This window comes from Aotus nancymaae, unplaced genomic scaffold, assembly GCF_030222135.1.
Source record: "Aotus nancymaae isolate 86718 unplaced genomic scaffold, 86718_ANA_hifiasm-v0.15.2.pri h1tg000058l, whole genome shotgun sequence".
NCBI classification, from domain to species: Eukaryota; Metazoa; Chordata; class Mammalia; order Primates; family Aotidae; genus Aotus; species Aotus nancymaae.
The window spans coordinates 29974692-30000000 of record NW_026988472.1 but is presented as its reverse complement, the minus strand read 5'-3'; the positions used below and the strand labels follow the sequence as shown (position 1 = coordinate 30000000).

Sequence of the window (25309 nt, the reverse complement as noted above, 5' to 3'; positions counted from 1 at the left end):
TTCACATGGTGGAAGGAGAGAGAAGAGTGAGGAGTCAAGGGGAAAGAGCCACTTATAAAGCCATTAAATCTCGTAAGAAGTTACTATCACAAGAACAGGATGGGGGAAACCACCCCCATGATCCAATCACCTCCCACGAGGTCTCTCTCTAGACATATGGGGATTATGGGGACTACCATTCAAGATGAGATTTGGGTGGGGACATAGCCAAACCATATCAGGAAAGGAAGAAACCATGAAGTTGTCTGGAATAGGAATTTCAGGATGAAGGAACTGCTAGGACAAAGGCTCTTAGTCAAATGTACATTTGGATAGTCACAGTAAGTGGAGAGTGTGGTAGGAGATCAAGTCAGAGATGTAATGAGGTAATAGAAAACTTGGGCCACGGTGAGAAATTTTATATTGGCTGGATGACGTAAGAGTGAAATAAGGTTTAAGAAGGAATTAATTGCTTGGGTTATTGAGTAAAATATGGTTTGAGTGACTCAAAAAAAAAAAAAAAGAGCAAATACAAATAGAGAAAATATTAATTATTTCCCCAGCTAGCAAAGTATTTTTAGAAATATTAATAGATTCTAATTAGACATATGTATATATCCAAGCTATTTAGGTAAATAATTTGACTTAAACTGATAAATAAATTAAGATATTTTATAATCTTTCATTCTTTTCATTTATTGCTTATCTGTTATGTATCAGAAGACAAAGTCATATCATACTCTAAAGCTTACAGTCTAAGTCTACAATGTGAGTCTAATATATCCACCCAAAATTAGATTTATATTTATTTTGCATGATAATCAATGTTAGAGTGGTTTCAAGTAACCTAAAGTGAAAAAGTTTAGAGTGAAATGAATATTATTTTTCATGTTGCAAACATGAACATATGATACTCTGAGGAAAAGTAACCAATTTTTTACCATTAAGTATGATGTTAGCTGTAAATTTTTTGTGGCTGTTCTTTGTCATGTTGGGAAAGTCCATTTTTATTCCAAATTTTCTGACAGTTTTTATTATGAATGAGTACTGGATTTTGCCAAATGCTTTTTTTTTTAACCTGAATTCATATGATAATATGATTTTTTTTTAGTATTTTTATTTTATATTTTATTTTTTGTGACGGAGTCTCACTTTGTCACCCAGGCTGGAGTGCAGTGGCATGATCTCAGCTCACTGTAACCTCTCCCTCCTGGGTTCAAGCAATTCTCATGCCTCAGCCTCCCTAGTATCTGGGATTACAGAGTACATCACCACACCCAGCTAATTTTTGTATTTTTAGTAGAGACAGGGTTTTGCCATGTTGATCAGGCTTGTCTCAAACTCCTGACCTGAAGTGATGCATCTACCTTGGCCTCCCAAACTGTTGGGATTCCAGACATGAGCCACTGTGGCCAATCTAATTGATGTTTTAAACATCAAACCAGTATTGCATACCTGGCATAGATCCCACTTGTTCATGGTGTATGTAATTTTTTATGCTTTGTTGGATTAAATTTGTTAATAGTTCATTGAAGATTTATGCATATACATTTATAAGGGATATTTATTTATGGCTTTTATTTGTTGTAATGTCTATCTTGGTTTGGTACTAAGTTAATACTGGCCTCTTAGATAATGATAGTAACAATTTTCTTTATTTCTGTTTTATGAAATATATTGGTAGCTTAATATTTCTTCCTTAAATGTTTGGTAGAATTTCCTGGTGAAACAATCAGGTCCTTGTTCTTTTGTTATTAGAAGGTTATTAGTAATTAATTCCTTGTATTTAATATAGACCTATTTAGATTATCTATTTCTCCTTATATGAGTATGTTTATTTTGTGTCTTTCAAGGAACTGGTTTATTTAATATAATTTATCCAACTATTGAGTATAGAGTTATTTATAGTCACTTTATTGCCATCTAATAACTGTGGGATCAATATTTGCCTTTTGATATTGATAATTTTTGTTTCTCTCATTTTTTCTTGGCTAGCATGGCTAGTGTTTTGTCAATTTTATTGATCTTTTCAGAGAAGAACCAGCTTCCAGCTTTTGATATTTCTTTTTCTATTTTCTTTCTTTCAGTTTCACTGATTTCTGCTATAAGTTTTGATCTTTATTTTCTTCTTTTTGTTTTAGATATAAAGTGTTGTTCTTTCTCTGGTTTCCTAGTGTGAAAGCTTAGAGTTGGAGATCTTTCTTCTTTTCCAATACATGTACCTAATACTATAAATTTCCCTTAAGCACTGTGTTCACTGCATCCAATAAATTTTGATCAGTTGTATCTTCATTTTCATTCAGAAGTATTCTAGAACTTCTCTTGAGAGTTCTCCTTGACCCATGATTTATTTGGAAGTATGTTTAATTTTCAAAGATTTGGAGATTTTCAAACTTCCTGTTATTGAATTTTAGTTTAATTCCATTGTGGTCTAAAAGCATACTCCATGTTATTTCTGTTTCTTTATATTTGTTAAAGTGTGCTTTATGGCCCAGAATGTGGTCTATATTGGTGAAAGTTCCATGTGAACTGGAGAAGAATGTGTTTTCTGCATTGTTGGATAGACTACTCTATAAATGTCAAATATGTCAAGTTAATTGATGATGCTGTTCAGTTCAACTGTATCCTCAAAGATTTTCTGCCTACTTGATCTATCAGATCTTGAAAGAAGGGGTTGAAATCTCCAACTTTAATAGTGGATTTATCTATTTTTCTTTTCATGTCTATCAGTTTTTGCCTCATGGATTTTGATACTCTCTTATTAGATGCTTAAATATTTAAGATGTTAGGTCTATTTGAAGAATTTACACTTTTTTATTATGTAGTGTCCTTTATCCTTGATACTTTTCTTGATCTGAAGTCTACTTTATCTCAGGATATAGCCATTCCAGCTATCTTTTTTAAAAATAATGTTAGCATGGTATATCATTCTTTATTCTTTTATTTTTAACCTATCTTTGATACTTAAAGTGGTTTCTTATAAACAACATAAAGTTCAGTCTTGTTTTCTCATTTATTCTTACAGTCTCTATTTTTGGTGTATTTTGACCATTCACATTTTAAGTAAATATTGATACAGACAGATTAATAACTGTCATATATGTAACTCTTTCCTATCTGTTGAATTTGTTCTTTGAGGAGAGGAAGTTAAAATTACTAGGTTTATTATTCCTTGAAACATAAATTAATGGCTCTGGGGGGATATATGTAGGTCTCCTTGAAAGTATGTATTGTGAACTTCCAGTTTTCTTTTTTGAAAGCCCTGACCATGCAGAAACATGAAAATGTTCATATAGCATTGGTTCCTGATAGTTTATAGCCAATCTATATCAGTTCCATAATTTTTAAACTTAGAAGATTTCATTAACCTCCTTATTTCCTTTTTATAAACATTTCCATTTTTCAAGCATTGTATTTAACTTGACTCTGAACCTTACTCAGATGATTAACCCAATCCTTTAAGAAAATACTGAATTGCTGAAAAACTTTCTCAATAATATTGATTTAAAATGATGAATGATAGTCCCTTTACTTCCTATTCATGCTTAAATTTTATAAAATATAATCCTTTTTATTTAGAATTTAAAAAATTTTCCTTAAATATTGTGAGTTACAGCAGTAACAGCTTTTTGTTTTTAGCAGACTTTTCTCTGGTTATAGTAAAAACTGGTTTATTCCCCTTCACAAATTTGCAAACTCACCAAAAGCCCTCAATCTGTTCTTTCACAAAGATGTAACATAGAAATTTGCTGTTGAATTCTTAAAACACAAGTATGGCTTTAAAAAAATCTGTATCAACTTCTTCTGGATTTATTTTGTGCAATAGCATTTTAAAATTCTTGTTTATTCTTTTGACCACCTGTGAAATTTGGAGTATTGTATTTTAACCAGGCTAATATAATCAATTCTGCAAATGCTATATCAACTACAAGGAAATATTTTTATTTAAAATAAACAAATAAATACTCCTAATTAGCTCTTCATTTTGTGAAGTCTAAGAATGTGTGGCTCAGATAGTAACCATTAAAAAAGGACAACTCAGAATGTTGTTATTTGAGCATAATTTTATTGGTTCTCTGATTTGAAAAGAAGCCTTTCTCCCCCAAACTCCAAATCTCACCTCCTTCAAGGGATTTTTGTTTTTTGATCTGAGAATCACTGGTATCTTTTGCTGTTCTCAACCCAGCCTGAATACATATTCCTTGTTTGTTATGATTTAAACGATGACAACAAGGAAAATAATTTGATGTTAGTAATATGTGGAATCTTAGGATTCTGTGTCACTCCTTTTATTTTATAGGTCAACACATATTTGATACATTTCTACTAGATATATAGAAAAGGAAAATGAGATTTACATACTAAAGCATGAAGTACAGTGTCACTAAAGCAGAAGAGGAAAGAATTTCAAGAAGGCTGAAATTGTCATCAGTGTTGGGTTCAACACTATCTTTTCATTTAAAAAAGAAAAAATTTTCATTTGAAAAGTGAAAAAAATAATAATTTTGTAAAGCTTTTGGAATGAGTCTTACTACACTACACTTGTTTTTGTAAGACTGCCTGACCCTAGAAATTCTAAGATAGATGACTAACGTAGATAATGGTTGCTGTTTAAGTGTGCTTATATGTAACCCTAATTCATCATTGTCCAATGGTTAATAGATTTAGAGTGGCTGTGTTAAGAAAAACACATGCACTCTTTTTGTAAAACCTAATCTGTCTTGTCTTTGTCATGTTGGCAATAGAAAATGTAGTTTTATTTTGATAAAGGTCGAAGAATTTATTGGGAGAAGATATCTGATGATTAAAAATGTCTCCCTCAAAGCAATTTCAGATATCAAAGTTACTTATTGAGGTTCAATCTCTTGACACAGTCATACACCAATAATTTCCTAAAGGCAGTACAGAATACTAATGGATGATTATTTTGTAGCAAAGAAAATGCAAATATATTCTGAATTGAATGAATGTTATGTTAAAATTAGATGATGAATATTTGAAATGAAGAAAAATGTTCCTTAGCAGAAAAATCTCATGAATCATTAATATTTCCACTATAGAGCAAGTTGATTTTTTTTATTTTAGTACAGTAATACATAGTATCACATCAAGTCATCTTTTGCTTATATAGTTAAAAGGAATTTTTCAGGAAAATATTTACTTCATAAATAAAGCTTTTTTTCTGGAAGTAATTTAGGTTGCATAGCAGTGTATTCAGTATACTTAACATTCCAAGTGAAAAGAAAATGTACACAAGCTTTGGGTGGAGAATAATACAGATTTCAAACACATCAGTAATTCATTTGACTTGAAGCATAGGGTATGTGTGTCCTACATACTGTGCCATTTTCTCTGCTAGAATCTCACTTCCCCCATCGTATCCTCTCAAGTCCCACAACTCCTCTTTAAATTTTAGTTCAAATATCACTTCTTCAGGGAGGCATTCCCAGATTCTCAGTTATTGTCAGTACCTACTCTATACTTATTTATATCTAGTACTTACCACATATAGAATTAAAGATTAGTCATTTAATGGTGTTATCTATCACTAGAAAGGAACATGACCACATTGTTCACGGTTGTATTCCTATGGCCAGAATTGGCACTTTGAGCATAAATGTCCACTCAATAAATGTTTGTTTGGATGACTGAAAAAGGATATTTTTTAAATGGGGCTACAAGGTATATTGGGTTCAAATCATCAGGGACTTTGGATTTGGATTCGTGTGTTTAGGCTACTAGGGAGCCACGAAGAGTTTGTATCAGTAGATTGACAAAAGGAAAGTGATACTCTTTTCAGGTCTTAATGAGTAGAGAGTGTTAAGTGTAGCAAAACTGCAGGGAAAGACAGAATATCAGAGTACTTAATGGCAGTTCACCTTGAAGACAGTATGGCAACAATGACATAGGAGATGGTAGTATTGGGAAAATATTCATGATACATTCCAAGGGAAGAATTTATAGCACTTTGCCTTTTATTCCACGTGGAGGAGGAGTATTTTAGATAATTTTAAGGTTTTGAGCTAATGGATAAGGTGAATGGTAATGATATTACTCATGAAAAGGCAATTCAAGAGAAAGAGCGTATTTGGGGAGGGATAACAATAGCTACAAAGGTATCAAGTTGCCTCTTAATGAGAACATGTTTCTGTCTTATAGTAGATACTATACACATTCTTTCTAATTTGCACAGTAATTCAGTGTTACTCTTCCATTTGAACCATTATGGAAGGTAAGGCTCTCAGAGGTTAAGAGCCTTACCTTAAATTGTTTGCTTAAAGTCAAACAATTAGGATGTGGCAGAATTTAGATTTTATCCCAGATTTTATGCTGGCTCCATTATGCCATATTAGAGAGAATAAGATGTTAAGATAGAGAAATAATAGAAAAAAAAAAGTGTGTGTATATATATACACACACAAAAACATCCATGTATATAATGTATATATAATTATAGATGTGTATATGAGTGTGTATTCTCTGTGTGTGTATTTGATGTGTATGAGAAATTGAAACACATTTACTTATGAATATTTAGCAAGTGGTGAGGAATTTTGAGATGAGGATTCTACAGTGATATTGAAGTTGGAAATGGCCAATTAATTCCCATATCAAGTTCTAATTTAAAATACACCTGAAATTGTATTAAGAAACTTGTCTTGCTAAATTTTAATCCTATCAGATTAATAACAGCCATAGAGCTTGTGAAGGGAATCGTTACTCTAACCTTTGATTTGTGTGTGTGTGTGTGTGTGTGTGTGTGTGTGTGTGTGTGTGTGTAGCTAAGGTTAAAAAAATGGAATCACCAGCAAAAGTTTCCGGTTGTTTTGTCATCCAGAGTGTTTCCACTAAAAAGGTTTTGTGATTATTTTATTCAGTTATATTAAGAATAAATTTATTTTTAATTTATTGTGTTTCATCAGATTCTTCTATTTGTGGTGACAGGTAACTTAACACCCTTAAAAATAGCTGTTTACAATCCCATTACTGGGTATATACCCAAAGAATTATAAATTGTTCTATTATAAAGACATGCGTATGTTCATTGCAGCACTGTTTACATAGCAAAGACCTGGAACCAACCCAAATGCCCATCGATGAGAGACTGGATAAAGAAAATGTGGCACATATACACCATGGAATACTATGTAGCCATAAAAAATGATGAGTTTGTGTCCTTCATAGGGACATGGATGAATCTGGAACCATCATTCTCAGCAAACTGACACAAGAATAGAAAATCAAACACTGCATGTTATCACTCATAGGCAGATGTTGAACAATTAGAACACGTGGACACAAGGAGGGGAGCATCACACACTGCGGTCAGTTGGAGGGGCTAGGAGAGGGACAGCGGGGGATGGGGAGGGTGGGGAAGGATAACAAGGGGAGAAATACCAGCTATAGGTGATAGGGGGATGAAGGCAGCAAACCACCTTGCCAGGTCTGTACCTATGCAACAATCCTGCATGATCTGCACATGTACCCCAGAACCTAAAGTACAATGAAAAAAATAGCTGTTTACAAGATGCCATTTTAAAATGTGGGTTTCCCTCTCTTCTAATGGGAGGTCCTAATGAGCAATGTGATGATCCAGGAAAATGAACAAAGGGACTTAATAATTGAAGATTGACTGCAAGAATTGTTCTGTAGAAGTTTATTAAAATAACAAATCATTGAATATTTTGGAGGTAATTATTTCACATTAGAATGGAGAATATGATTGTACCAGAAAGGAGAATGTGCAATCATTCTGTCTGTCCCTGTAAATTCTTGATCTGCAGCTCTAGAATTTTGGTTCTGACCAGTTTATGATGACTACATCCATTTTTGAATTACATACATAATTTTAGATTGTACTTCATAGTCTTATGCTTAACAGTGTGTTGCCTTTGAAAGGTATTTCAGTTTCAATGTAAGCATTTCTTAGCTCCTCAAATTGATGGCAAGCTCCTCCTTTAGGGTCAGCATATGTTTTCTGCAGATTTTTATATCCTTTAAACTGCCTAATGTCAAGCTGAATACAAAGTAAAAAATAATATGTAGGCCAACTCTTTGGAAGGCTGAGGCAGAAGGATCACTTGAGCCCAGGAGTTTAAGGCTGCAGTGAGTTATGATTACATCACTGCACTCCAGCCTGGGTGACAGAGCAAGATGATGTTTCTAAAAATAAAATAAAATAAACTTAGGGAATTAGATGCAGCATCTCTTATGGCATGGAAAGACGAATATATTTGTTTATGTCAACTCAGGGTGAAAATTTGATGAAATAGAACAGTCTAGTTGAGGTTCAGCTCTGGCTATATGACTTCTGTTTTCTCACCTATGAAATGGTGATAAAGCATTTGCCAGTTGTATGTTATCAGAAATGGAATTTTAGGTACTTCTGTGAGCATTTGGAATCTTGTTAGTGCTGTTATCATTTTTCCTAACACCATAATGTGATAAATAATACTGAGAACTTGGACAATACTACCTTGTGTTTTTATACCCAGAAAACTCAAGTATATACAAATAATTAGGGTAATTTGAGTGAGATAAATTTCAGAAGTTAAACTTGTCAAAAATTCAATATTTCTTCATTTTTTATGTGCTAAACGAAGACCTAGGGAACTCAGTGGGATGACAGCAAATGCCTAGACATGGTGCTGTACAGAAAAGATAAATAAGGTAAACATGAACTCTACACTTATGAAGATTAGAGAATTAGCATAAGCACAGGAAATATAACACACATAGCCAAGAAATGTAGAATCATAAATTATTTGAAAAATATAAAATGTTCATCATATAGCCATCTAGCATTGAATAATTTTAGATGATCTCAAGTGTCGTTATTGTAGGTCACTTCCCCTCTTCCCAGAAATGGCCTTAAATTATTCCATCAACTTTGTATCTTATTACTACTTTTGTCAAAGTGAATATTTGGTAAGTAAAATTTTAAGTAAACTGCTTCAGAATGTCACCATCTTATTTCAGACTTTTATGTACACTTCAACATTTGAACCTTCTCTTTTTTTTGTACTTAATGGGACTAAAAATATCTGCACTACCTGTATGACATATTGTTGTTTGAATACTTTGAAAGTATAAAACACTTTACAAATCCTGGGTATCATTATTTAACTCCAGCTAAACAAACAAGGTTGATATAGATGTTTTAAATGTTGTTGCCTGACAGCAAAACATGTGTTAGCTCAGCAAGAGATATTCTGTATGTATTCTAAGAAAATACTCACTGTTGAACTTTCCATTAATAAAAACTAATCACTTGATAAAGAGAATATTATTTGTTTCTTCTTCTGTCCCATTTGTTACAAATTTAGGCATATGAACTACAGGCATATGAAAATCCAGGTTTTACAATGAAAACTGTAGATAAGTGGCCCCAATCTTTTTGGCACAAGGGACCAGTTTTGTGGAAGACAGTTTTTCCATGGACAGATGATGAGGAGCAGGGAAAATTATTTGGGGGTGAAACTGTTCCACCTCAGATCATCAGTCATTAGTTAGATTCTCATAAGGAACACAACCTAGATCTGTTGCATGCACAGTTTACAGTAGGGTTTGTGCTCCTGTGAGAATCTAATGCCATTGCTCATTTGACAAGAGGCAAAGCTCAGGTGGTAATGCTTACTTACCCATCACTCACCTCCTGCTCTGCAGCCCAGTTACTAACAGGCCATAGACCAATACCAGTCCATGGCTTGGGGGTTGGAGAACCCTGCTGTAGAGTTTTTCTTTCTTTGCTGATGTTTTACCATGTTTTAAGAAGAGTTAAGGAGGATTATAGGTCTAGGCAATATAATGTAATGGCAAGCCCTCAGGCTCCTAAGTCATAGATTTCCCTTTGTATCTTGGCCCCAACACTAATGATGTTTCTTTAGAAAAGTTGCTAAAAAATAATTACATTTATTGAATGCCTATAACATCTCAGGTACTGTTTCATATACTTTACCTGTATGGGTTATGTACTATTCCCAGAAACAGTAGAAGTATATTATTAGTATTATTGTTTCTATTTGATAGATTAGGAAACTCAGCTTTTAAACAGTTGAGATGAGATTTGATCCCAACAGTGTTTTCCAGAGCCTGTTATCTTTTTAGACCATGCTTCTCAGGCTCTGCTTATTATCTATAAATGAGATTAAAAGGTTGTCTACTTTATCAATTTGTGAGAATTAAATGAGATAATAGGTAAGGAATAAATTACAATTCAACATCACCTGTAAATGCTATTGATGTATTCCAAACATCTGTTGGCCAACATATTCATTTTTCTCAACTTGGGTAGCAGTGTTAAAATTATCGTAGCTTGCAAATAGTGAAAAAGAAAAGGAGACTATATATACTTGTTAATTTGAAATAGCTAATAAAGAACTAAGTGAAATCAGCTACTTATAAGTAGAATGAAAACATTAAAACTAAATACAATTTAAGAGGATATAGTGCATTTTGATGGGCTGATTGTTGGCGTGGAAGAGACTGCTTCATATAAGCCAATTTCTTTAATGATATTATATCAAGGGAAAATATTGTACAACTCATTTACCTTCATTATTTATATATTTTTCAACCTAAATGATAATTCTGGAGATTTTCCTTTGCCTTTTCTTGAAATCAAATGAAATGATGTTTTGTGATATGACACGTGATTTGTGACATTTTGAGCCAACAGTATGTTAAGATTTAATTTTCAATTCATTATACATCTAGTGCCTAAATGAAATTTATTGAGACTAAGTAACTCTGATTGCAATAATGCTGTGATGATGGTTCAAGTGCAGTGATTCTTAGTAGGGGAGAAAATAGAGCATGTAACTGAGCTTCTCTCTGGATTTTTGAAAGTTTAAGGCAATATCTCTTCTTCCAACCCCTCACTGGCTCCACATTTCAAACCCACTATACCTGAGTTGGAAATATCAGCAAATATGTGTCCAGATGGATATGTGAAAATAAAGAATGATTGACTTAGTGTGTTTTTAAAAATTGTGTTATACTATATATAATATTTACTGTTTTAAATATTTTAAGTGTACAGTTCTGTGGCATTAAGTACGTTCACATTGTTTTGCGGCCATCATCACCATCTATGTATAGAACTGAGTTACTAATTTTTATGATGTATTTTTTTGCTTCAGTTCTTCTCTTCTAAGTTTGTTAATGATGTCTAATTAAATGTATACTTAGTTTATATTTATGAGGCTACTTTTAAAATGGGAAAGTTGAGCTTCATCTGTCTGAGGGCACTGTAAAAATTTAACTTTCAAAAATGTAATTCCTGTTTTGCTGTTGTTCCTCATGATTTCCTTTTTATATGAATATTTTCTTTAAACATGTTGACAGTGAGTTTGACAAGCTGTCACTTCTGGCAAATGCCACTTTTTCCATTAGTAATTTCCTTCTTTCAAGAAACGCTATTAGTCACTATATCTTATTATATTAAACATTTCCTTTTAACACTGGTAATATAAAATTTTTTGACTAACAGTTCTCACACAAAAATATATTGAAACAAAACTTAGAGGACCCGACGCATTTACTCAGAAGGAACAAACTCTTTTTCTTAATGACAGTGACCCAACCAATCAAATACATTAAAAAAGAAACAAAATAAATGCATTTTTATCTGAAATGGATGCCACCAATAACACTTTGGGAATTTGATTTTAAAAGGCCAGTACCCCCATGCAAGTTTAGTTTCTTCAAGATACTTCACAGGGCTAGGACATTAAAGTATGTGTTTCTCTTTTGGAGCATCTTTTTCAACTAACTGAAGGACTGATCACATCTCTGCCAATTGCCGTTCAGATAGGCCCTTGGAAGGCAAAGGACAGGATGTCATGCAAGTGAAAACAGAAGTGATTAATCTTATGGATAGATCAAGGAAATGTCTATGAACTTTAGAAGTGAGACTTGATGCTAAATAGGTGTTTGGTATATGAAAACTAAGGATGAAGCATTCCTGGTAAACAGAAAGGCCTGGCTGAAAGCCCTGACCTGGGAATGCAGCAGAGGGAAGCCTACATTGGATGAAGAATTTGATCTGGTAAAGTGCTGGAGAACATAGGTTGTAGATCATGAAAAACCTTGTGGGGGTTTCAGCTTCTTGAAGCCTGAGAATGCAATGAGAAGCCACTGGAAGGTTTTTAGCAGGAAATTAACATTGTTTCTAATTTTTATTTTTAGGAAAGTAACTTGCTACTAAGTGGTGGATAGGTGATAAGAATGTCTATGAGGTGAAAGGCTGTTCTTGCTGAAGCCCAGAAATACTTATTTACTCTTTCTTGGTGTAAATGAGATGAAAGATATTACAGGAACACCACATGTGTTCAATAACTGAGGGAGTGATATACTTGCCTACGGGGAAGTGAACAGTATTTGAACAGCTGGTAATGTGTGTTGCCCTTAGGAAATTTATTTCATCAAGCATACAGTGTTTCAACCCTTATTAACTTATTTCATAAGGCATAATATATCTGACTGTGATCTGTTCACTTAATGCTACTCTGCTCTTTGCATGAGCATGGGACAAGCAATTTCTCTTTGTGGTCATAGTTTATAAATGTGCAATTAAAGACATTTATCATATCTCTGAAAATGTCTCTTCTCCCATAAAATTAACATCATCTCCTCAGAAAGATGCTTATGATATGTGCTGGATTATAGTTACCATTAAAATGTATTCAGAAACAAAAATAGAATTGAAAATCTATAGAGGAACTTTTTTAAAGAGTGGGCTTTGGAATCAAACCTGTGTTTGAATTCTAGTTCTGCCACTTACCAGCCATTTGTACTTGAGTAAGGTACTTATCCCTTCTAAAACTCAGTTTTTTTAATCTGGGAAGAGGCATAATAACACCCACTTTATGAAGTTGTTGGTTATATAAAGCCATCTGTGAAAAATGGTTAGACCAGTGACTGACACATATATATTCATAAATTCTGTAAGTGATAGATAAATAATATAAATAACAAATGAATGCTATAGCTAATGAATGTGCTTAAAAAGTCTACAATGCAGTTTATATTCATAAAGTGTAAAATCTATGTGACCATATGATATACTAGGACAAGAATACCTGTTAGATTTCAGATACAAGATAAAATTTTTTTTTTTTAATTAAAAAAAATTTTTTTTTTGAGACTGAGTTTCACTCTTGTTACCCAGACTGGAGTGCAATGGCGCGATTTTGGCTCACCACAACCTCCACCTCCTGGGTTCAGGCAATTCTCCTGCCTCAGCCTCCCGAGTAGCTGGGACTACAGGCACGCGCCACCGTGTCCAGCTGATTTTTTGTATTTTTAGTAGAGACGGGGTTTCACCATGTTGACCAGGATGGTCTCGATCTCTTGACCTCGTGATCCACCCGCCTCGGCCTCCCAAAGTGCTGGGATTACAGGCGTGAGCCACTTCGCCGGCCTCAAGATAACATATTAAGTTTAAGTGTAATTATCTTTGCTAGGTTAGCTTTATGTATTTGCATGAATAATTATTTAAATTTGTCTGATTGTATTACGGACTGGAAGGCAATAAATTTCATTATCCAGTCTTAAAATGTGAAGAGAAAACAGCTCAAAGTTCATTTAATTCTCATGTCTGATCTTTCTGGCGGATACCGTGTACAACATGAGATAATTCTTTTGCCTTCTTTTCTTTTGTGCATTCAGTAACAGTTATATCATTTTTTTCTGAATCAGCCTTTTTACAAAACCATTATGTGATAAGCTCTTGTCTTGGAAAACCTCAACAGCTTCCTCAACACCTATATTTTAAATCCTGCTTAAATTAGATTAAAATGCGGCACTCTGTTAAGCTGTAAAACTGGCTTTTTGCTTTTTAGTTGAGTGTTGGTTTGAATGTGTCATTTGACCTATATTGCTGCTCTGAATCTTCCTCGGTTGCCCCAAAGATGACAATTTCAATGATGTGGGTGTTTGCAGCAGAGTTGTTCCTAATAAGGAAGTAACGCTATTGTCTTTCAGACATCATTCAGCCTGAAAAGTACTATTTTTCCTATCTAGAGCTATAAATGTCTGCAAAATCTTTTCTTCTTTTGGTAGCATCAGCAGCAGCAGCAGAAAAAAAAAATAGTTTTCGTAGATTTGCAGCTTCTGTAGTTTTGGGGTGTTGTGGTTCCAGGCTAAGAGTCACTCATCCTTTTTCAAAAGTTATATACAAAGAGTTGATAGCTAAATGGTGACCAAAGTACTTGATTTATTAGTGTCTGGCAGTCATCCAATATGTAGTAGAATACAAGACTCTCTGTCAACAATAGCTGCATAAAGAGCAGCTCTGCCTGAACCTAAAATAAGGCCTTCTGCTGTCTGCCCATTAATTGAAGACAAATGAGCCAGGAATGGCTGATGACAAAACACAAAGAATAGGCAATTGTCATGAACACAGAGGTACTATCTGTGCCTCTTTGAGGAATAGAAGTCCCCTGACTTGATTCTTACATTGAGAGAAACTAATCCAGCCGAGTAATACATTTTAGCTCCTTGCATGTATAATTATGATTAATGAAAAATAGGATACTACCTTTTTATTGGGCCAGATAAGAAGATGGAGGAGGAGGGGGACTGAAGGGGCGTACTTGAAGGTGGGATTGAGATTAGAATGTGAAGAGAAGAGCAGAAAACTTCCTTCTTACACAAATAAAGGTTCTGTGTATTCATCTAGAAACATGAGTTAAAAAAACAAAACAGGAGTGGAACTCTAGTTTCTAGTCTGTGTAATTGGGACAAATGGTAATTTTAAAGACTAAATGTGAACACTCATAGTTCTTTAATTTGATTGTATTACCACTTAATTCATAGTTTTGAAGGAAATAGCCATTACATTAGATGGCACATTAATTTTAAGAAGCAATCCAATTTTCAGAATGTTAAAATGGAAAAGAAAGGGTGATTGTTAGAATAAGCATCTTCAAATATTCTATGTGAAGGCATTTTAATTCCATGCTATTGCAAAGTTAAATTCAAAAATTTTTTTAATTACTGGGTGTTACATGCCCTTCTGGTGGAAGTCATGTTTTCTCTTTCCTTTCTCTCTCTCTCTCTCCTCCCTCTTTCCTCCTACCCCACATCTATCACTAAAGACTACCTTGCTGTGGCCAGCTAGCTCAAAGAAACCATCTGCCTTAGGAATAAGCCTACACTAGATTCAAACTACAAAGAAGCAGGTTGGGGGAAAGAGAAAGTGAGGATTTCAAGTCAAGAAAGCATTATCCTGCCTGCTTTGGCAAAGTGTTCTGCCAGCAGCATATTTGGATTCACACTGTGGGTTTATTTCTTTCCATTTAATATGTTTTGTCAACCTTATAAAGCCAAAAAATAAAGAAACACCAATGTCACTGCTGGAAAGAGATAACTGATTTGTGAGGAACCCGTAGGCATTTTAGTCACTAACCAATGTATCAAACTGGGCATAACTAACACATGTTAATAGTTTTCCCAAGGTAAAAAGCTTGGTTTGGAGTGAACAGCCCTTGTACTTTTCAGATTGTATTTTATGGTCTTGTGAATTGATGTTCTATGGGGAAAACTTGCCTTAGTTTTAATGTAACGGTCCATGACAAAGAAAAATCAAGGAGTTGCTTTTTGTTTTCTATCTTCAATTTTTTCCCCCACTTCCATGGTTCAAGTGGTAGGCTGGGATAGGTCCCCAAACGCCATTGGGACCAGGACCCAAGCCTGTGTTTAGACTCTTGACACCACTGCAAGAAGGAATTCAAAGATAAATCAGAAAATAGTGAATGTACACAGATTTATTGAAAAGTAAAATGTGCCGGGCGCGGTGGCTCACGCCTGTAATCCCAGCACTTTGGGAGGCCGAGGTGGGTGGATCACGAGGTCAAGAGAGCGAGACCATCCTGGTCAACATGGTGAAACCCCGTCTCTACTAAAAATACAAAAAACTAGCTGGGCATGGTGGCGCGTGCCTGTAATCCCAGTTACTCAGGAGGCTGAGGCAGGAGAATTGCCTGAACCCAGGAGGCGGAGGTTGCGGTGAGCCGAGATCGTGCCATTGCACTCCAGCCTGGGTAACGAGCGAAACTCCGTCTTAAAAAAAAAAAAGAAAAAGAAAAAGAAAAGTAAAATGTACACACTCAAGAAAGGGCAGTGCAGACATACTTGAGGGAAAGTTGCCCAATGGAGTTTGGGGTTTTTACCTTTATGGGTTTCTTTAACCAATCCATGAAGATTCCTGGAAAGAGATGGAGATTTCTCAGAATGGTGGTGCCACCCATTTTTACACCAAGTATCGGTGATCTTGGAACTGTCATGTCAGTGGTGGGTGTGTCTTTATTATGTTAATAAGCATATAAAAAGTTTCTAGGTATAACCTAGGTCAACTTCAGAACCATTTTGGATCTAGTCAGTCTTAGCCAGCTTGGCCCACAACCTAGTTTTTCAGGTTCTTATCAGTCCCTAGCTTATACGACTATTTCAAGTTTCCTTTTGCGAGTCATGTGAAAGTGCTCCTTGGAATTTTCTATTCTCCTGTAACTGCCTTTTATTACTTCTGTCTCACAAGTGGTCAAGAATGTAATGGCAAATTTCAAACCAAACAAACTTAGAGGGAAGGTATAATGAACCTATATGTAGTCATTACCCAGCTTAAATTTCTTTTTCATTTAAATAGATGTTTTATTTATTTCTTTTAATTTAAAATTGTTTTCTTCTTCTTCTTTTTTTTAAACTCCCAGCATTTTGGGAGGGCGAGGTAGAAGAGTTGCTTGAGCCCAGAAGTTTGAGATCAGCCTGGGAAACAATGTGAGACCCCATCTCTAAAAGAAAAAAAAAAAAAGCTATGCATGGTGGCACTTTAAATTATAAAGACTAAATGTAAACACTCATAGTTCCTTAATTTGATTGTATTACCACTTAATTCATAGTTTTGAAGGAAATAGCCATTACATTAGATGGCACATTAATTTTAAGATGCAACCCAATTTTCAAAATGTTAAAATGGAAAAAAAAGGGTGATTCGTAGAACAAGCATGCTACTTGGGAGGCTGAAGCAGTAGGATCACTTGAGCCTGGGAGTGTGAGGTTACAATGAGCCACAGCACTCTATCGTGGATGACAGAGTGAGACCCTGTCTCTAAAATAATAACTTAACTAAAATAAACCTAAAGAATAAAAAAATGCAATGGTTAGTGAAATATAGCACTTTTGTGAGGAGAGCGGTAATAGCCCAGGATATGTATAGTTTAAGAAAAGGAAAATGGTCTTAATCCACCTTGTGTTAAAGGAATTTTAAAAAACTACTTTATTCAATAAAGATTCATTATGTTAAATGAATATGAACTTTCAAATATAAATTAAGTCTATTTCTGTCTTTAAAATTTCATTGGATATAGTGTTCAGTTTCAATTACTACTTGTGTATAAACACGTTGTAAAAATCTCTGAATACTATGTGAAAGCATTTTAACACTCATTCCTTTATGCTTCAAAATTTACATTTGTATGTACTTCCTTGTATTTTTATATGTGTTCGTTTGACCTTATCTAAAATGTGGCCATGTAATGTTTTTATATCCCATTTCATGCTTACCACAATACTGTGTACATGGCACCTATTCTGTACATATTTAACTTAGAGGCAAAACTGTAAAAGTCTTATGTATGTTATCTGTGTGTTTGCTGCTTTAAAGATATGGGGTCCAAATAGCTTTCTAGAATTGCAAAAGATGGAAAAACTCACTTTCAGAGGTCACGTGACATTGGGAAATCATCCTGGTCTTAACCAAGGAGGTATATTGTTTAGAAACTTACATGCCCATCAGTTTCTTGTACTGTAGTTTGAAATCAAGAAACTATCTCAGTTTCTTATACAGTAGTTTGAAATCAGGTTGTCAAGTTTCATTCTGTTCTGCTAGAATGCACAATAATCCAAAGCAATAATGTAATTTATACTTTTCAAAAGGCTAATGCCAAATTTTATTAGCAAAGTGGTCATAAGTCTCCAACTGGAACAAAGTGAATGATTGTTGGGCAATGTTGTCCTGCAATGTGAAATTCTTGTATGCGTTCCTTCTGAAAAAGAAGCAAAATAAGCCTTTCCTATAGAATTTTCACTTCAAGATTCCATCGTCAACACAGCAAATACTGTTGGCAATGCTGTAAGTTAAAAGCAAGGACTCACATAAAGTCTTTTGTTGCTGAAATTAAAAATAGTTGTCACCATTTTCAATATCAAAATCCTATGGTTTTTGACAGGTTTAAATTCTCTCTTGATTCATTTCAGAACAGGGTCATCTTTTTTATATTTCTTTGACATTTTTAAAAATAAGTAGTTTGGCTAGGAATTGAGTGTTTAAAGCCATCTTGGCCCTTTGCACCCTAAAATTTTAGTAACACTGTCAACTGAATCAGTTCTTAAGAGCTGGAAACACAAAGAAGACAATTATCAAAGAATTAATTAAAATCTTTTCTTGAATAGCAAAATTGACATTGTCTACTACTTATATAAGGAGACTACATTGTGGATTAACCCTAAAATTGGTACTTGGAAAGTTTATTCCAGTGTGTTTTGTTGAGATTTAAATTCATGACATTTGAAAAATATAATTAAACACTGAGAGTGATTCTTTTGGTTATTATATATTTGTTAAGTATTCCATGGTGTGACCTATAAATCTGTTAAATTAAATACTTGGGACTAAATAAATTTACTTTTACTTTCTTTGGGAACATTTGGATTACCCCAACAGTAGGAGTAACAGATTGAAAATATATTATTTATTTTCAACTTTCATTTCAATTTATATGCCACTCAAATGCCAACGAATAAGGATCACATTTGATTGCCAAAGCTCATGGAATGGTACACCTAAGACTTGTACATTTTTTATATATGAAGTTTGCATTAAGAGAGCATGAATGTTGAACTCTAGTTAATGATATGCCTGCTGAAGTGTTTTAAGGGTGAAGAGTACTTGTCTGCAGCTTACATTGAAATAAAATGGAGCAATATTTGGATAAAAGGATGAATAAATGAATAGCAAATATAATACAATTTATTATTGAACGTAGATGGTGGGTATATGAGTGTTCACTGTAAAATTCTTCCAATTTCTCTGTATGTTTGAAAATTTTTCATAATATGAGGGAAAAGCTTAAAACATGCTTGAATTACAGTTCTATAATGATGTATTCATATTAAATACTGGAAGTACTTCAAAATTACATTGAAAAATACTGGTTTTTGTCATCTTAAAAGCATGTAATAAGAATTTTTTTTAATTAAGTGTTAAAAGTAAGACTTAAATGTTTGAAACTTAAATCTCATATGGCACTGTTTCTATTGTGGATTTTGGGGTTAGATCACTAGGTAGACAAGTTATCTTCTTTCAGTGGCTCATATATACAAGACTTCAATTTGTAGTTCCCTCACTAAAAAGAGCCTCTAATGAAACCTATCTTGATAGGAACATCTGAAAGTGTTGATGAATGCCAAAGACTCTAATGGAAAACAAACAAACAATAGTAAAAAGAATTACTGCTTGCTTTAAAATTCTAGTAAAATGGAGTTAGACTACATGATGGCATTAATCCCATTTGTTATGCCAAGATTTAACAGGCAATCTGTGGTTTATCATCGGTTTGCCAATTTTTTTTTTTGTCAAACATAAGGAATATTTTAGTAATAATTTTTAAATGATTGCGTGCAATAATAGCTTAAATTTTAATACCCGTTAATGAGCATCCATAAAGAAAACAATTCCGTACCACTTAAAAATGATTTGAATATCAGTCATCTTAATACGATGAACACATTTGCTAGAGAATATGTGAATACAAGTACATATGAATCAGTTTTATTCTATCTACAGATGCTGAATGGCATAGGGCATTATGAGTCTCATGAAGTTTTCTCAGAAGTACCCAGAGGATCTGCACTACCACATTGATAAAGACAATTTTTTGGTGCTTTGCCCACACAAGGAACTTTTCTAGAAAAGTTTCAAAGAATACATGTCCAAGCATGAATCCTGGAAAAGAAAAGTGATCTTATAAATTTGAAAAGGAAAGATGTATATGGCTCTCACTTGAAACATCCTCTAGCAAGGGAGTAGGTACATGATGGAAATACACGGATTTTCACTGAAGAACTGAAACTATAAGTAGCAAAGTAAACTTCATTTATACTATTGAAATATTCAACTGAGGAAAATACATTAGTTTTAGATTGGAAGATGCAAAGGCACGTGAAACGTTTTAAAGACCATGTCATTCTCTCATTTCCTTTATACTGTTATTAGTTGGACTTTTCCTTATCATAACGAGTGTTGCTATAGTGTATACCTGCCTGCCATTCTGACTTATAGTAGACCACTTGTTGAGAGGAAGTTTTTTTTTCATTCTGTTATCTACATCATTGAAAAACAATACAATCCATGTGAAGAAACAAAATTATATTTGTAATGTTCATATAAATATAGAAATATAGTTTAGGAGTCCACCTAATACTAGAATTTTTATCGTATTTTAAGTGTAATGGAATTTTTAAATTTCCATATGACTTAATAGCTGGAAGGAAGCATTAATATTTAAATATTAATTTCAATACCAAAGATAAAGCAAATTAATACTTTTGAATGAATATTTTAAATTCCCTAATGAGAAGATATTTGCATAAAATTAAGTATGTATTTATAGTTTCAAGGACTAAATCGTTTGTGATACATGACCATGCTACCTACCTGATTCATCTTTTTGCCAAATATTTCCATATTAATTTTTGAAGTCAGTTCTCAGCATATGTCAACTTTTAATGTTGTAGTGGGTGAGAGAGTGGAGAATCAGGCTTTAAGGTTAATTTATAATTTACCATGTGAATATTGCCAGGAGTTAAAATGACCCTTAAACATTTTATGAATTGCCTATTTCAATATTTGTGGATTTTGTATATGCTACCCTGTATAGTAATTATTAAGCATACAAAAGTTTTAGAACTACTAAAGAACCAAAGGAAGTCTATTTTGCAGATATTTAAGGCATTTGATTATTTGCTTTACAAATAACTAAGAAATACCTGGTGATGAATAAGATTTGGATAGGTGATTCTATAGCTATTAGCCACCTGTGGCTACTTAAATTTAAGTTCATTATAATTAAACAAAATAGAAAATTTGGTTCACCAGTCACAGCAGCCAGATTTCAAGTACTAACCCCCAAATGTGCTTAGTAGCTTCATATTGAAAAGCACAGAAAGACATTTTTATCATTGCAGAAAGTTCTACTGAAGAGTATTGTTCTCAACTGTCTGTCTCCCTGGGATTTTTTCTGTTTTGTTAGAAGATCAAACTTCTAAAAACCTAACACATTGTTTTGAGAATTATAGAAGCTATTTGAGACTCAAGTTATCTGTTAGAAAAAGTCGATTGTATGTTTTAAATGTTGTATTTTCTAAAAATATCAAGTATTTTGAAAATAAGAGTGCTTAGTAAGGATTATTGATATGGTACTGCATATTCCTTATCATTAAAAAAGTGGTCAGCACGTGGAAAAAGAACCCTATATAGTTTAATTAAAAATCACTTTATCTCTCCTAAAATTATTCTTTTTTAAGATATATTATACTTTAAGTTCTGGGGTACATGTGCAGAACGTGCAGGTTTGTTACATAGGTATATATGTGCCATGGTGGTTTGCTGCATCTATCACCCCGTCACCTACATTAGGTATTTCTCCTAATGCTATCCCTCCCCAATGCCCCCAACACCTGCTATCCCTCCCCTATCCCCACCTCCCCCAACAGGCCCCAGCATGTGATATTCCTTTCCCTGTGTCCATGTGTTCTTATTGTTCAACTCTAACTTATGAGTGAGAACATGTGGTGTTTGGTTTTATGTTCTTGTGTCAGTTTGCTGAGATTGATGGTTTCCAGTTTCATCCATGTCCCTGCAAAGGGCATGAACTCATCCTTTTTTATGGATGCATAGTATTCCATGGGGTATATGTGTCACATTTTCTTTATCCAGTCTATCACTTATGGGCATTTGGGTTGGTTCCAAGTCTTTGCTATCATGAACAGTGCCGCAGTAAACATACATGTGCATGTATCTTTATAGTAGAACGATTTATAATCCTTTGGATATATACCCAGTAATGGAATTGCTAGGTCAAATGGTATTTATATTTCTAGATCCTTGAGGAAGCCCCATACTGTCTTCCACAATGGTTGAACTAATTTACACTCCCACCAACATTGTAAAAGTGTTCCTATTTCTCCACATCCTCTCCAGCATCTGTTGTCTCCTGATTCTTTAATGATCACCATTCTAACTGGCATGATATAGTATCTCAATGTGGTTTTGATTTGCATTTCTCTAATGACCAGTGATGATGAGCATTTTTTCACGTTTGTTGGCCGCATAAATGTCTTCTTTTGAAATGTATCTGTTCATATCCTTTGCCACTTTTTGATGGGGTTGTTTGTTTTTTTCCTTGTAAATTTGTTTAAGTTCTCTGTAGATACTGGATATTAGCCGTTTGTCAGATGGGTAGATTGCAAAAATTTTTCCCATTCTGTTGGTTGCCAGTTCACTCTAATGATAATTTCTTTTGGTGTACAGAAGCTCTGGAGTTTAATTAGATCCCCATTTATCTGTTTTGGCTTTTGTTGCCATAGCTTTTGGTGTTTTAGTCATGAAGTCCTTGCCTATGCCTATGTCCTGAACGGTATTGCCTAGGTTTTCTTCTAGGGTTTTTATGGTGTTAAGTCTTATGTTTAAATCTTTATTCCATCTGAAGTTAATTTTTGTTTAAGGTGTAGGGAAGGGATCCAGTTTCAACTTTCTGCATATGGCTAGCTAGTTTTCCCAGCACCATTTATTAAATAGAGAATCATTTCCCCATTGCTTGTTTTTGTTAGTTTTGTCAGAGGTCACATGGTTGTAGATGTGTGGTGTTGCTTCTGAGACCTCTGTTCTGTTCCATTGGTCTATATCTCTGTTTTGGTACCAGTACCATACTGTTTTGATTACTGTAGCCTTGTAGTCTAGTGTGAAGTCAGGTAGCATGATGCCTCCAGCTTTTTTTTTTTTTTTTTTTTTTTTTGCTTAGGATTTTCTTCGCTATGCAGGCTCTTTTTTCATTTCATATGAAGTTTAAGATGGTTTTTACCAATTTTGTTAAGAACATTAATGGTAGATTGATGGATATAGCAAAGAATCTATAAATTACTTTTAGCAGTATGGCCATTTTCGCAGTATTGATTCTTCCTAACTGTGAACATGGAATGTTTTTCCAATTGTTTGTGTCCTCTCTTATTTCTTTGAGCAGAGGTTTGTAATTCTCCTTGAAGAGATCCTTCACATCCCTTGTCAGTTGTATTCCTAGGTATTTTATTTTTGTGGCAATTGTGAATGGGAGTTCACTCATGATTGGGCTATCTGTTTGTCTATTATTTGTGTATAGGAATGCTTGTGGTTTTTGCACATTGATTTTGTATCTTGAGACTTTGCCAAGTTGCTTATCAGCTTAAAAAGTTTTTGGGCTGAGATGATGGAGTCTTCTAAATATACAATCATGTCATCTGCAAATAGAGACAATTTGACTTCCTGTTTTCATAAATGAATACCCTTCATTTCTTTTTCTTGCTTGATTGCCCTGGCCAGAACTTCCAATACAATGTTAAATAGGAGTGGTGAGAGAGTGTGTCCTTGTCTTGTGGCAGTTTTCAAAGGGAATGCTTCCAGTTTTTGCCCATTCAGTATGATATTGGCTGTGGGTTTGTCATAAATAGCTCTTATTATTTTGAGATATGTTCCATTGATACCTAGTTTATATAGAGTTTTTAGTATAAAGGGCTATTGAATTTTGTCAAAGGCCGCCTCTGCATCTATTCAGATAGTCATATGGTTTGTGTCTTTGCTTCTGTTGATGTGATGGATTACATTTATTGATTTGTGTATGTTGAACCAGCCTTGCATCCCAGAAATGAAGCCAACTTGATTGTGGTGGATAAACTTTTTGATGTGCTACTGGATTTGGTTTGCAAGTATTTTATTGAATATTTTCATATCCGTATTCATCAGGGATATTGGCCTGAAATTTTCTTTTATTGTTGTGTCTCTGCCAGGTTTTCGTATCAGGATGATGTTGGTCTCATAAAATGGGTTAGGGAGAGGCTGGGCGCGGTGGCTCACGCCTGTAATCCCAGCACTTTGGGAGGCTGAGGCGGGTGGATCACGAGGTCAAGAGATCGAGACCATCCTGGTCAACATGGTGAAACCCCGTCTCTACTAAAAATACAAAAAATTAGCTGGGCATGGTGGCACATGACTGTAATCCCAGCTACTCAGGAGGCTGAGGCAGGAGAATTGCCTGAACCCAGGAGGCAGAGGTTGCATGAGCCAAGATCGCGCCATTGCACTCCAGCCTGGGTAACAAGAGTGAAACTCCATCTCAAAAAAAAAAAAAAAAAAAAAATGGGTTAGAGAGAATTCCCTCATTTTGTATTGTTTGGAATAGTTTCAGAAGGAATGGTACCAGCTCCTCTCTGTACCTTTGATAGAATTTGGTTGTGATCCCGTCTGGTCTTGGACTTTTTTTGCTTAGTAGGGTATTAATTGCTGCCTCAATTTCAGACCTTGTTATTGGTCTATTCAGGGATCTAACTTCTTCTTGGTTTAGTCTTGGGAGGGTGTAAGTGTCCAGGAATTTATCCATTTCTTCTAGATTTACTGGTTTATTTGGATAGATGTGTTTGTAGTAATCTTGGATGGTAGTTTGTATTTCTGTGAGATCGGTGGTGATATCCCTTTTATCATTTTTTTATTGCATCTATTTGATTATTTTCTCTTTTGTATTAGTCTGGCTAGCAGTCTATCTATTTTGTTGATATTTTCAGAAAACCAGCTCCTAGATTTATTGATTTTTTTTGAAGGGTTACAGCACTAAACACTCACAAGAGAAGCGAGGAAAGATCTAACATCGACACCCTAACATCACGATTAAAAAAACTAGAGAAGCAAGATCAAACAAATTCAAAAACTAGCAGAAAACAAGAAATAACTAAGATCAGAGCATAACTGAAGGAGACAGAGACAGAAAAACTATCCTTTAAACTGTGGTTTACAGGCTTGATTATAACAAACCATCTCAACGCCTACATGAAAAAGCTAAATAGTATTGACTGATTTCATTTTAAATTCATAGCCACAAGAATTCTCAAAGGAGATTCAGCCTCTCCAAGCACCAAGCATCCTATTCCATTTTCCTTTCTTGTTCTCTAAACTGGTTTCATACCTTCTCTCTCTTCAAACCTCCCTCTCACAACAGTTCTGTCTTCTTTTTACTTCACTGAGGAA

The 25309-nt window shown here is 34.3% G+C and overlaps 1 protein-coding gene and 1 non-coding gene across 3 annotated transcripts in view; both read left to right on the top strand.

The window, feature by feature from the left end:
• Positions 1-25309, top strand: part of IL1RAPL1 (interleukin 1 receptor accessory protein like 1) — a 1316763-nt gene that overhangs the window by 324076 nt on the left and 967378 nt on the right. The gene's annotated exons all lie outside the window — the stretch shown is intronic.
• On the top strand, positions 19395-19462 carry LOC135269988 (small nucleolar RNA SNORD74). Its single transcript, XR_010338218.1, has one exon. It is a non-coding gene; the product is annotated as a small nucleolar RNA SNORD74 (small nucleolar RNA).